Here is a 15271-nt window from a genome sequence, read left to right on the forward strand (position 1 = left end):
GCGAGATACAATCCATGTATGGAAATCAAGTTTGGAACTTGGTTGACAATGTGCTAGGTCGTAAGACAGTAGGGTGCAAATGGATCTTCAAGAAGAAGACTGACATGGATGGTATTGTACACACTTATAAGGCTCGACTGGTAGCAAAGGGCTTCTCTCAAACTCTAGGAGTGGATTATGATGAGACCTTTTCTCTAGTAGCCAAGATTCAGTCTATTAGGGTATTGTTAGCCATAGCTGCATTTCATGACTATGAAATATGGCAAATGGATGTCAAAACCGCTTTCCTTAATGGAAAGTTGGCTGACGATGTTTACATGAATCAGCCAGAGGGTTTTGTCAGCTCAGAGTACCCTAATAGAGTGTGTAAGCTTGAGAAATCCATCTATGGATAAAAGCAATCACCTCGCAGATGGAATGTTTGCTTTGATGAGAAGGTCAAAGAGTTTGGCTTCTCTAGGAGTGAAGATGAATCTTGTGTATATGTCAAGGCTAGTGGGAGTATAGTTAGCTTTTTGGTACTGTATGTGGATGACATACTACTCATAGGAAATAACATCCCAACTCTGCAGGAAGTTAAGTCCTGGCATGGGAAGAGTTTTGCTATGAAGGACCTAGGTGAAGCTACCCATATTCTAGGGATAAGGATTTTGAGAAACCGGAGTAAAAGACTAATTGGACTTAGTCAAAGTACCTACTTGGACAAGGTGTTGAAGAGATTCAACATGCAAGATTCCAAGAAAGGAGAGTTACCCATCCAGAGTAACACTAGACTGAGTAAGACTCAGAGCCCGAGTACTGAGGATGAGATAGCAGAAATGAGTCGGATACCCTATGCTTCGGCAGTAGGCTCGATCATGTATGCTATGACCTATACTCGTCCTGATGTACCTCTTGCTTTAAGCATGGTTAGCAGGTATCATGGGAATCCTGGTAAGGCTCACTGTATAGCGGTAAAGAACATTCTCAAGTACCTACGGAGGACTAAGGACTGGGTCCTTACCCTTGGTGGGAGTGATGACTAGAGAGTTGTAGGGTATAGTGATGCTAGCTTCCAGACTGATAGGGATAATTTCCGCTCTCAATCAGGCTGGGTCTTTACCTTAAATGGAGGAGCAATCTCTTGGAAAAGTTCCAAGCAGGAGACAGTGGCTGATTCAAATTGCGAATCAGAGTATATAGCGGCAAGCGAGGCGGCATAAGAGGCTATGTGGCTAAAGAACTTCATTGGAGACCTTGGAGTTGTACCACCTATATCGAAGCCTATAGAGATTTTCTGTGATAGTGAAAGTGCAGTTGCCTTAGCAAAGGAACCAAGGGATCATGGGAGATCCAGAAACATCGACAGAAAATATCATTTCATCAGACATCATATAGAAGAAGGACTTCTCGTGGCAAAGAGAGTATCATCGGATGAGAACCCGGTAGATCTCCTCACGAAGGGACTGGGTAGGGTTAAGCATCTCCAGCATGCTAGGAGCCTAGGGCAGAAGGATGATATTAGTTTTAGTAGTTAGATAATTTTGAAATTTTTAAAATGTAATTGACATTTGATGATGAATAAAAGTTGTGTTTATTTATGAGTAAAGTGTTGTTATCCCTTGTCAATCGTTTACTATTATTTCTTTTGCATGTTTTGACTTCCAGAATATTTATGTTGTTTTACATATTATTCAAATTATCCACAGTCAGTCATATGCTGGAAGTAGATATGAAGTAAGACTGTCATGAGTTGGTTGTAGAGGTCTAAGATGTTGGAAAAGGCCTCAGCACTCATGAGTGCTCATAAGTTCTGAGTATTGGATTCAACCCACGGTCACTGGCATCACTTCATGGAATTTATCTCGAGTGATCACGAGACGGTAATATCATATAAGTCTCAAAACCTAGAGACATGACTTGTTAACTATGAGTTAGTTATGCATTTAACGTGCGAAGCCGCATTGTTAACTCGATGTTATAAAACGTGCGTTTATGTGTAATTTAACAAGTAGTAGAACAAGCATATGAGTCGAAGTTTATCTGTTCCTTCTTGGATTAGAAGCTGATATCTAGGCTCCTCGATGATTTTGTTTTGACCTATGTACCGGGCCCGGTCAGAACTAAGTTGATGTGTTCAATTAAGTTCTTTGTCAAACAAATCGGAAATCGGGAAACAAACTGCTAGACAATAAGCAAGACTATGTTCCATGTGTTTGTTCGGCTGATATCTAGAACAGAGGATTATATGATCCCTTATCTGAAATGGCGTACCATCATCTTGTCAGTTCCGAGAGACCTTGGAAGAGCTACGATTGCCGATCGGTTCCTGAAGTATTGCAGTTATAGTTATTAGACTTATCCAAGTGGGAGACTGTTGGATAAGGTGTCTAAGTCTATAACTATTTATGGTAAATACGGATAAGGTGTCTAAGTCCATAACTATTTATGGTAAATACTTGACCCGACCCGGCATGGTCCATTTGGGTTGCATGGCACCATGCAATTGGATAAACTAAATGAGAGAAATAACACATATGGTCTATTAATATATTATAAGTTCTAATATATTAATAATATTATTTAATTAGTTTGATCAAGAATTAATTTAGAATTAATTAAGTGATCAAAAGATAACTAATTAAATATATGGGTTGATTATGTAAATCGTCCATAACTTATATAGTGGGCTAAGAGGCTCCATGGATAATGAAGTTGGGTTAAACCCATTGGATGATCCATGGAGGCTCCATGGGAGTTACAAACCCATGGGTCATGGAAATGAAGAGTCATGACACATTAGGGTGTAACCCAAGATGTGTCAACACTATATAAAGCTCATGTGTTCTCCCAAAATCGGGTAGACAAGAGACATGAGGGCTAGAGCCGATTTTAGTGTGTTATACATTCTCTCCAAGTTTACTCCATAGCATTTGGTGTTGTGTGAAGCATTTGAGGCATCACACTTGGGGTGCTAGGCTCATAAGGTTTCAAGGAACACCTACAAAAACAAGGTATGTTGTTCTATCTATTATTTAAGTTAAAATTGTTCCCCATGTATGCTAGATAGGATCATAGCCTTGGAAATCAGGTTTGCATGATACTTAGGGCGTTAGCTACTACGTTGGCTTTACCCTAATGATAACAGATTTCGCATTCATAATCACCGAGTAGCTCGACCCACCGTCGATGTCTCATGTTGATCTCCTTCTGGTCGAAGATGTGTTGTAAGCTCTTGTGGTATGTAAAGATAGTGCTCTTTGTTCCGTACAAGTAATGTCTCCAGATCTTCACAGCAAACACAACTGCTCCTAGTTCAAGATCGTGGGTTGTGTAGTTGACTTCATGTGTCTTTAGCTGTCTCGAGGCATAGGTGATGACCTTACCCCGCTGCATCAGAACACATCCGAGCCCTTGATTCGATGCATCGCAATAGACAACGAAGTCTTCTATTCCTTCAGGAAGGGATAGTATTGGTGCAGTGCACAAGGCTCGTTTGAGCGTTTGGAACGCTCTTTCCTGCTTCTCTTCCCAGTCAAAGGCCATGCCATTATGGTTCAGTGTTGTAAGAGGTTTCATTATGCGGGAGAATTTCTGAATGAACCTGCGATAGTAGCCAGCGAGGCCTAGAAATTGACGAATTTCCGTAGGCGTCTTCGGTGCTGACCAGTTCTCAATGGCCTTGATTTTGGAAGGGTCCATGTGTATTCCCTCTTTGCTAACCACGTGCCCTAAAAATTCGACTCGTCGAATCCAAAATTCGCATTTCGAGAACTTCGCGTAGTGCTTCTCCGACTGTAAAGTTTCAAGGACTTGTCGCAGATGTTGACTATGCTCCTCCTTACTACGAGAGTAGATAAGTATGTCATCAATAAAAATGATGACGAACTGATCCAAGTAAGGACGACACACCCGATTCATTAAGTCCATGAATACTCCGGGCGCGTTTGTTAATCCGAATGAAATCACTACGAATTCGTAGTGCCCATAACGAGTTCGGAAGGCTGTCTTCGGAACATCCTCCCCTAGCACTCGTAATTGGTGATATCCGGATGTTAATTCATTTTTTTAAAAGAAGCTCGCCCCTTGTAGTTGGTTAAACAAAGCGTCGATCCGAGGTAATGGAATAATGATTTTTGATCGTTAGTTTGTTGAGCTCCCTGTAGTCGATGCACGTGCGAAACGATCCGTCTTTCTTCTTGACGAACAAGACTGGAGCTCCCCAGGGTGAGAAACTTGGTCTTATAAAGCCCTTGCTGAGCAGTTCGTTAAGTTGATCGGACAGTTCTTGCATCTCTGCATGTGCTAGACGATAGGGAGATTTGGCTACTAGGGTAGCCCCTGGAACTAAGTCGATTCGGAACTCGACTTGACGTTGCGGAGGTAATCCTGGGAGTTCTTCTGGAAAGATGTCGGGAAAGTCGCGTACTACTGGAATGTTCTGAATGTCCTTCGCTTCTTGGCTCACATCGACCACATGAGCAAGGAATGTTGTACGTTCCTTTCGTAAGAATTTCCGAGCTTGGATGCTCGAGATGATACGAAGGTTCCTGTTGGGTTTGTCGCCATAAACTACTAAGGTTTCGCCAGACAGCAGATTAAGGTGAACAACCTTTTCGTAACACAGGATATTGGCACGATGAAGACTCAACCAATCCATACCGATAATGACGTCGAAACTTTTAATTGAGACCGGCATAAGATCGATAGAAAATGAATGGTCATCTAAAGTTAGGGTACACCCTATGAATATACTGCTTGTGCTTTCTGTCTTTCCATTAGCCATTTCCATATTGAACGGTTCATTAAGTGCTCGTGATTTTTGCCTAAGTAAGTGAGAAAATTTTCGGTTCACGAAACTCCTCTCCGCTCCACTATCAAATAGAATGCATGCATAAGAGTTATCGAGGAGGAACGTACCAGTGACCACTGTGGGGTCGGCAACCGCTTCCTTATGGCCTATGGCCAGAACTCTTGCCGCTCCACTGGTAAACCCTGCCTTTGGGCGGTTTCTCTTGAAGTGGACTACCTCGCCACATCCGTAGCAAGTTTGGCCCATTCCAGCACCGGGGGCTTGGTTGATTGGTTTCGCCGGAGCTTTACAGAAACGGGCTGTGTGCCCCTTCCCGTTGCAGTTCAGACACTGCATCACCCGGCAGGTGCCGTCGTGATGGAAGTTGCACTTTTTGCACTTAGGAAAACTTCCAGCATACTGCTTTATCGGAGCAGCAGCGGCAGGTGTTATCGCAGCATGTACTGCCACGACCTGCCTCTTCTTAGCAGCCTTAGCCTTCTTCTTTTCATCCCAAAACTTCCGCTTGGAATCAGCGGTTCTTGTAGGTTCTGAGATGGCCAGGGTAGTTGTTGCAGCCGGGGTATGAACCCCATGGTCTATGAGCCGCTGTGCCAATCGCTTGGCACTATCAAATGTAGTGGGGTGTGATGCCAAAACATTTCCCTAGTATGGGGCCACTAGTCCCCATATGTATCTTTCAATCTTCTTTCCCTCTGAAGGAATCATGTTGGGACAGAGGGCCACCAGTTCAGAGAATCTGGTGGTGTAGGCGACTACGTTGGAGCCCTTCATGGTTAGGCTCCACAGTTCTTCCTCCAGCTTTTGGATCTCGCCCCTCGGGCAATATTCCTCAATCATGAGGTCTTTCAAGGTTTCCCAGCCCATCACATTAGCCACTATAAGAGTTAGTGACTTAACATGGCCATTCCACCATGTTAGGGCTTTTGTTTCAAAGGTGCAAGCAGCATACTTCACCTTGCTCTCCTCGAGACAAGAGCAGATTTCGAAAACCGATTCGGTTTTCTTGAACCATTGCGAGAGGGCAATGACCCCGCCATTCCCCTTGAAGGATAATGGCTTGCAGTTCGTGAAGTCCTTATAGGAGAACTCTCTCGAGCGCACAAGAACTTCAACTTGAACCGACTGAATAGGGGTTCCTCCTCCAGTGGAACCAGATGAATGATATTGGGCCATGGCGGAAGCCACAACCGCAGCTACGACAGCATTTAGAGTTGTCGTGTCGAACTGAGGAGTAGGTAGTTGCGGAGGTGGTGTTTCGTTATTTGGGTTTCTCCTTGGATTTCTGCGAGGCGGCATCTTTGATCTATAAGTTTATGAAGATGAAAGCATTGATAAGAATTTAATGGAAGAATTGATGAGAATGACTCATGGACTAACTCCCCATAGCCCAACAATACGATTAAATGAAGATCTAAACTAATATATGATTATATTTGGATAATAATTCCCATACGATTAGGTACCTGTGAATATTACTAGTATTACTGATGTAAAGATTTCGGGAAAAACAGCCTACAGTAAGAGGCCTTACATCAACCAAAATGGGAAAATTTTGACAGAATTACAACCTAACCAAGACCTAACATGCCTATGATTTACATGATAGGAAAATAGACCAAAGTTTTACATAACTAGGTTATATCCAACAAGAGAAGTTGATAAGGATCTATCGGCGGCAAGAACTGCCTGCGTGAGTCCTTGATCCTGACAGAAGGTGTTCTAGGTCCCTCATACGCCTATCAGCCCTTGCTTGTTGAGCTCGAAGTTCTCTGACTTCAGCTCGCGTTTCAGTGAGTTCCCTCTGAAAAGCTGCATTGTGGACCAGAGTCCTTTCATGAGTAGACTCTAGTTGGCGAATGCGGACAGTGTTAACACTAGTGTTGGCATCAATCTCCAAGATTCGATTGATAGATGATTGACCCAGTATTGTGTTCCAAGAAATCCTACGAACCATGAAGGGTAAGACTCTGTCAGCAAAACCTCCATTAGTGAGGTTGTAGAAACTTCTGTCTCCATTGTAGGGGATGGGTTGACCCTGTTCATGGCTCCATGTATTCATGTTTGTTTCCCACAGAGGTGTGGGTCCTTGAAATACTGGTCGGAGTGGTTATTCGGGGCTTGACCTACTTGAGGTAGGTTATTGACTTCGGGCTCAGAGCCAGATCCATTTGAGAAGCCTTCTTCTTGATGATCATCCAAAGGGGTTTGATGCTCATCATCAGTTGTGGGGTTGTTGGTAAGATTTTAGACTTGTTGCAACCACACAACTACACTTAGGCACATGTTAGTCAACCCTCGGATAATATAGTTGATCAGACTATATCTTCCTAGTTTCGACTATATGTCTCTAAGTCCACCTGTGTTGTTCAACAATCGTAATTCTTTTATACTATCCTAGCGACACTGATTTTAGTATGAATGCAAGCACGTATACTTAATTAAATATTTTATTATTTATAAGTATAAACTCTTGGTCAGAGTATTTTAATCCCAATGTATTTATAGTTAGTATATCTTTTATGGGTTGATATACTCAATTCACTATAAACAATGCTCTGATATCAATCTATCACACCCCAAAACCATGAATGGCAGAAACATTCTGGGGCGGAAGTCGTCATGTACAGTATCACAACAATGAAAAGTAGTAAACAAGCAACAACATCATCCATTTCATTAATAATATAATTTCATACATGTGTGTTATGTCAAAGTTATAGACACCAAAAATATACATATCGAAATAAAAGATGAGTCTTGAACGAACTCCATCTTCTCAAAAGCCTGGCACCTGAACCTGTCTAGTGGTGACCTGAGAATACAAGTTATTTTGAAAGCGAGTATCAGCTTAATGCTGGTGAGATCATAAGTATATTAATGTCTGAGTTTGTATGAAAACGTTTGAAAGTTGTTTCTGTAAGATGTTTTGTACAATGTTTTGTATAATGTTTGAGCTCTCCTAGAAAACCCTATGTTTCCTACTAACTGTATCCTTCTACCAAGGCATCTCATGTTCGTGTGTATGTCTCTTGTTAGAGTGTGTGTTTCCCAATTCAGACTATCATTAACCAAAAATATAGTTACTACATTACCGTGCATCGTGTGAATATTCACGAAGTGAATGTAATGGGAAAATATTATCGTACTGTATTATTTGTAATAAGTGACTATCGTGGTACTAACTACCTTCATACAAAAAGGTGTTCCAAATAACATGTGATCGACCTGTATCCTGCTACCAACTCTAGCAAAATGACGATGTAAGACGCCGTAAGAGATGACATTTGGCACCCGTAGACTTGCAAGTCCCACTGTAGCGAGCAGCAAGGTGTAGGATAGTCAATCCAGTATAAATCTATACGCAAACTCATACGCTCTCCAATTAAGGAGATTCGGGATACAAGAACGGTCGTGGCAGGAAGTACCATGACCCGCTCAATGGTTCAGATAACTGCTTCAATGTATATGTAATGAATGTGCTGACTGAAAGTGTAATCATTCTCTGTCTAACCTGTGTACTGAAATGTTCTGTGTGTCCTAGTTGTAATGTATGTTCTCTCTATCTAGCATGTATAGTAATGTACTGTGTGTACTAGTTGTAATGTGTGTTATCTCTTTATCTAGCATGTATAGTAATGTACTGTGAGTACTACTCGAACTGACTCATGAATGAACTGACTCATTGTATGTTTCATTGTTCTAGTTATAGTATTAGTATCCTCCTGTGCTACCCCTATGGTAACTTACTAGTGATGTAACTGGTACGTATGAACATGGAAGTATACCCTTGCTACCCAAAGGTACTGAATGAACTGGAAGGACCTTTATGACTATATATGTACAGATGATATATAATTAATATTTAAATGACCTTCGGACGGATACCCGATATCCCACCAGACCACATCTCTAGCGCGAAAAGGAAATAGGGCAGGTAGGCCTTCCTAAGCCTTTTAAACATTTTTTATATAAGTATACATACATAGACATGCAATTGATAATAAGTATAAAAGAGTTTAAGTAAAAGTATTTGATAAGTAAAATAGTTTGTAAAACAGTTTGAAACAATACGGTTTGATAAACAGTTTGAACGGTAAGAAATCACTGGTTTTGTAGTTATTAATCACATGTGATTGATGTAATAACTATAAGTATTTAACTTGTATTCCCCCCCCCCCCCCCCCCAATAAAGAATTTAAAAACATTTAAATCATTGGTTAAGGGGTATGAACTCACCTGTAGTGAGTGGTACGGATGAACTCAAGATGTAGGATCGCTAGGTGACAAGTGAAGTCTTAAACACACTTTATAACCCTAGTTAACATATAATACCACATATATGTATCCAATTAGTCTTAAACTACTATTTGATAATTTTAAGTCATCCTAGAACATAATAAACACTTTATATAAGTGTTATAAGCCCTAAGGATTTCAACTAAGTTGTTGTGGGACAAGGCTAATGAGTTTAGGGTTCCAAGGGACCTCATACTTGAGTTTACTCTCAAATAAAGCTCACACAAGTGGTTTACGGTCGTAAATCCTTGGGTTTACGGCCGTGAACTCCTAGTCTTAGTGTCATTTTGTGTTTTGAAGTCCTAAATGATTTCTAAAAGCAATTTGACTTGGTGGTTTAATCCTTGGAAGGGTTTAGGGCATCAAGACACTCTTTTTAGGAGTTTTCGGCCCAAAGGCCATTTCCTTTTGAGTTCACTGCCGTAAACTCATATGGAAGTGGATATTTTTATGCATTCAAGTCCCAATCTCATGTAGGATAGGTTCTATACATTTATCTAAGGCTAATGAAGGCCTTAGGCACACATTGGTGCCCTTCCTTCATGTTCATGGCCCAAGAACCTTTTCCCTTAGAGATTACGGCCGTAATCTCTCTTTGGGAGGGGTTTTTGATGTTTTAAGGCCCCTCAATTAACTAGGAATAAATATAGGCTATTGTCCAAGGCTTTAGGATTGATTAAAACACTCTTTTGTCATTGATTTTGGAGTTCACGGTCCAAGAACTTCTTGGGCCGTGAACACCTCAACCTTGGTGTTTATTTGATGTTTTCTTGTCTTAAATACACCTACATACAAGCCTAATCTCGTTACTTAACAAGTGGAAGGGACTAGGCATCATATAAGCCTTATAAAAGAGTTTACTCCCCAAGATGTTCTTGGGCGGTAAACTCCCGAATCTTGCAGTTCCGCTATGTGATCTATGTTATTAAACACGTTATAAGCCATATAATACAACTAGAGAGAGGTACTCACGGTTTGGGATGAAAACCCGAAGATCCGGGAGGGAGAAAATGGCTTTTCTATAGTTGGAAATGCAACAAATGAAATAATTTGGTTAAGAATCATATTTATAGTCCTGCGATTTTTGGCAGAAAATATTTTTATTCCCGTAATGAACTCTAATATAATAGAGTTTTGGAATAACAGTGTTGCACAAAACCCTAGTGCATCCACTCTCCTGATATCTCCTTAAGTGTAAATCCCGAAATACTCAAACTTATACGGAAAAGTCTAAAAATTTACTGTGACTGTTATAACTTCTATTGACTTGATAAAGTTCGTACAGAATGGAAATTTCGGGTTGTCACAGTATATCGAACCACATAAGATATACAAACTATAAATGCATTGGGACTAAAGTCTCTGATTTAAAGTTTTCAAAACAATTATACTTTTAGAAATTAAATAATTTCCTATTAAAATTATACATGCAAGCATACATACTAAGGTCAGCATCATTTTAGAACAAATCAAAAATAACGATTGTTGAATATCACAGGAAAGCTCAGGGATGTATGGTCAGTCTTGGGAGTGGCATAGCCTGATCAACTATGCTAGTCCGAGGAGTAATTAGCACATGCCCAAGAATGGTTGTGATATGGCAACAAGTCTAAAAACTTACCAACACTACCACAATGAGAACATTAGAACAGAACATGAGTTTAAAATACTATAGGAGTATTTTGTACTATCAAAACTTATATGAAAACTAAATATGTCCTTATTAATAGGTCTATAGTCCCTAAGTGGATACTCCAAGGTTATATATAACTTAGAAATCATAGACTTAGAATTTGTGGTCATTTCCTTACTTCCTTTTCCTTGTTTGGATGTGGACCTAGGGTAGGATCACTTATTCGAAGGTCTATCATATCTTGTTATATGTAATTAGTATTCACTATGTCATTATAGAAGTAACTAATAAGGATCACCGCCCTATAAGTAATTAATTATAGAGTTAGGCACCTAGTAATTATCTTTTCCACTCCTATTCTCTCAAGTACAACATAGCAAGATCCTATTTACCGGACGACCCCTAGTTTCCCAATCCGAACCCGAGAAATGGTGAATGGTTATGAGAAGAATCAGAAGCGGAACCGGAGGTAATCAATCCTCCATGCATAGCAAGGGTTTCTGCAAACCTTTTCGACTACATCGAACCTATGTCCCGTTGGGAAATCGTGATCGAGGGTTGAATGTCGATAGCAATGACAATAACCACCATGTAGAGACCAATGAGGGTGCTATGACCTCTGTAAAAACCCGAAGTTGTTCATCGCCGAAAACCTATTCTACCCGTATAGCTCGCCATATATCGGTTCGTTCCGATGTCGTTTTTGGGTCGAATAAATTAAACTTATATGTTTAATTTATACTAATGAGTGTCCAAACCTATTAGGAACTCGCGAAAGGAACCCAAATATGCTTATTCCAAAAAATTTAAAAACATTCCTGCCGAGTTACGGAAACTTAATCGGGTGCGACCAAAAGCCCCGTTTAGTCCCGGTATCGAGTAGAATTCCACCGTGTCCAAATTTCTCGACCTATATAAACACATTTAAGCTTCCATTTGAAGCTTTTGCTTCCTCTTCTACTCTCTCTCTAACCTCTCTCCTAAATCCAAGTTTAAGGGTCCAAATCATCAATTTAAGGCTTCAAATCTTTGAGGTACCTTCCTAACTTCATTGTATAGCATATTAGACCTTCAAATTCGGGATTGAATCATGAAATTAGGCCTTGTATGAGAGTTTACGGCCTTGGCTGAAGCTTAGGCCGTAAACACATAGTAAATGGGTTTTAAAGCCCTAAAACCCTTCCTAGACCCCAACAAGCCCTGGATATGACTTCTAGAAAAATTACTTTAGCCTTGGAACACTTTTATCATAACTTTTGAGGAAAAAATAAGATTTTACGGCCAAGCCTCATGCTTGGGCCGTAAACCCTTCATATTGGGGAGCAAACTCCTCCAAAAGTGTTAAAAAGCCCCTATAACACCCCTAAAGCCTTGGAATGAATTTTAGAAGTCCTTACAATCAAGTTTTTGGCCTTAAAACATATGGAATCGCCCTCTAAGAGAGTTTACGGCCATGAGGGGGGTCTCATAGGCCGTAAACTCCAAAAACCTCTCCAAAATTTCAAGGAAATGCATGAAAGGCCTTGGAATAAATTTAGCAATCACATGTGATTTGTTTTGAAACCATTTAACATAATTTTCATGAGTATTTAGGAGTTTACGGCCATGAGTCCATGCTAGGCCGTAAACTCCCATAATTAACTCCATTAGATGTTTAAAATCCATTCCAAGACTTTGAACCAAACCTAGAAAAATTCCCTTAAGTGATTTAAGCCATTTTTGCCCATAATTGAACCCACCATGAGTTTACGGCCGTAAACTCATGGGGAGTGGGTGTTATTGGCTGAAAACTCATGTATGAGTTTACCCTAGAAGAATAAACTCCAACTCCTAGTCGTTGAAGTTCTTAAACGCCACCTGGGTCCCTCCAAACGCTTGTAACGGGGTGTTTTTGCGACTAGAAGTAATTGTCCCTAACAATTAAATAATCTAAGTCCTAATTAGATACAAATGTGTATCTTTTCATTATACATAGGATCCTCGTGCGTTTGCAATTCCCAAACCGTTGCTTGACGTCCGAAATCGTCACGTTTCTCGTCCGGTGAGTTCATACCCCTACCCTTTTTCCGTGTTTTCAATGGTTTTTCCACTGTTTTCAGGGGGAATACAAGCAAAAGTACAAGTGTATCTTATAAAGAAATCATACTAATGCGAATAATATGAATCCGAATACGAATACTAATAGGAATACAAATACGAATCCTAGTACGAATACGAATACTAGTACGAATACGAATACGAAGGTAACCTAGTACGAAATCGAATACGAAGGTAATCTAGTACGAATACGAATACGAAGGTAACCTAATATGAATACTAATACGAATGTAATACGACTAAGAATACGAATACGAATACGATTACGAATGCAAATTCGAATGCGAATACGAATACGACTACGAATGCGAATGCGAATACGACTACGAATGCAAATGCGAATACGTCTACGAATGCGAATGCGAACACGACTACGAATATGAAGTGACGCCTTTGGTTGACACTAAGACTTCGATTATACAGTTACTGTACCCCATGAGTGTCACCAGATTTTCGAAAACGAATACGAAAATACGCCTTTGGACCTCTACTGAGTTTCAAATATATCCGCCTCAGAATGTCAACAGAGCTTCGAATACACAACGAAATGTGCTCTTCTGGAACTCAACAGAACTTCGAAAATACTGTAATGTACGCTTCTGTGTGGTTTCAAATACTTCGAAAATACAACTAAGTTAGTAGATAGTAGCCATCCGAAGGTAGAATAACTAAAGGTTTAGAATACATAACTAATACTATACACATGGTAATAGCTAGTAACGAACTTAGAAACGAACAGATAATTCAACACATAGGAAAATATGGGATTTTCCTGGGTAGTACATCAACACATAATCGAATAAAGTAACAAACGAATAACTAAAACTATAAGGAAAATATGGGATTTTCCTGGAATGACATAACAAACCGTTTTCGAAATTGTACAAAGGATAACCAAATTGTTTTCAAAAGAAAATATGGGATTTTCTTGAACAACAACTTTTTCAGAAAGCAAAGGAACTCGATCTTTCAAAACTAAACCGCTTATGAACTCACCAGCTTTATGCTGATTCTCAAACTGCTTGTATTCTCAGGTCAGCGATAGACAGGTACACTGCAACCTTTTGGAGAAGACGGAGCGTCCCGAGGACTCGTCTTTACTTTTGTTCATATTATATATGTAAAACACTTGTACAACTTCACTTTCGAACCGATGTAAACAATATTATGTAATGTAATGTTTTGTGATTACTACTTTACTATGTGCATTGGATTTGATACTCAACGTGGAGTCAACCCCGGAAATGTTTCCGCCTTTGGTTTTCGGGGTGTGACAGATTGGTATCAGAGCCCTTATTTATAGTGAACTGGTATACCAAAGCTTACATGGTATAAGACTATAAACATTAAAGGGCCTAAGTGCTCTGAACTAAAAGTATACTCTACGAACATAAGTATTTTCTAAAGTGTACAAGTATACCGACCGTCGAAATCCGTAACTTCAAGTAGAACAAAATATAAGTAAATGGGTGTTGTACGCTGCAATGAAACCTGGGCAGTTATGTAGTCGTGTCTAGGGTCAATATAGCCTGGCCAACTATATTCATTCGAGACACGACCAACATGTGCTTGGGAGTGACTGTGGTACGCAACATACCTAAAACTTACCCAATATCCCAAACAACGAGTCGTCGTTGCAGTGAACCATGAAATACTATGGGAGTATCTCTCGAGCCGATCCTTAATAGAAATCTTCGTATACGCGTTATTCCTTGATCATTCCTGTAGCGATAAAACTTCCTGCATTGATCCTTCTCTCTTGTTTTATCACTTAATATGATATTATATTTGTATTGATGAGATATCCCCTGATCCATATCTCTTGATTCAATTCAGAGGACTTATGATCCTCTCTTTCCTGATCTTTATAGATCAAGATGCCTCCGAGAAGGAGATCTAGCACGAGGAACACCAACAACCCTCCGCCGCCACCGCCTCCTCTTCAAATCGATCTGGAAACTCTTCAGGCAACCATTTCTGCCACAATATCAGCACTCCTACCTCAATTTAACCTCAATGGTTCAGGAGGTGGTTCCCAAAACCAAGAAAGTAATCAGGGGCACCGGAAGGAGTGTTCCTATAAAGACTTCATGAACGCGAAACCGACATTCTTCGATGGCACAGGGGGTGTCATTGCTCTAACTCGGTGGTTAGAGAAAATCGAATCTATCTTCGAGATTTGTGCCTGTTTGGAATCCGACAAGGTGAAATTTGCAGCCTGTACGCTCACCGATAAGGCTTTGACTTGGTGGAACGGCCGAGTCAAATCCCTGACTTTACCTGTAGCCAATGCTATGGGATGGGAAGTTATGAAGGAGCTACTACGTGCGGAGTATTGCCCTCGGGGTGAAATCCAGAAGCTGGAACATGAATTATGGAACCTGAAGATGAAAGGTTCCGATATCGCTTCCTAAACTTCAAGGTTTGATGACCTGGCACTCCTTTGTCCG

Source organism: Lactuca sativa, chromosome 4 (genome assembly GCF_002870075.4).
Source record: "Lactuca sativa cultivar Salinas chromosome 4, Lsat_Salinas_v11, whole genome shotgun sequence".
In the NCBI taxonomy this organism is placed as follows: Eukaryota; Viridiplantae; Streptophyta; class Magnoliopsida; order Asterales; family Asteraceae; genus Lactuca; species Lactuca sativa.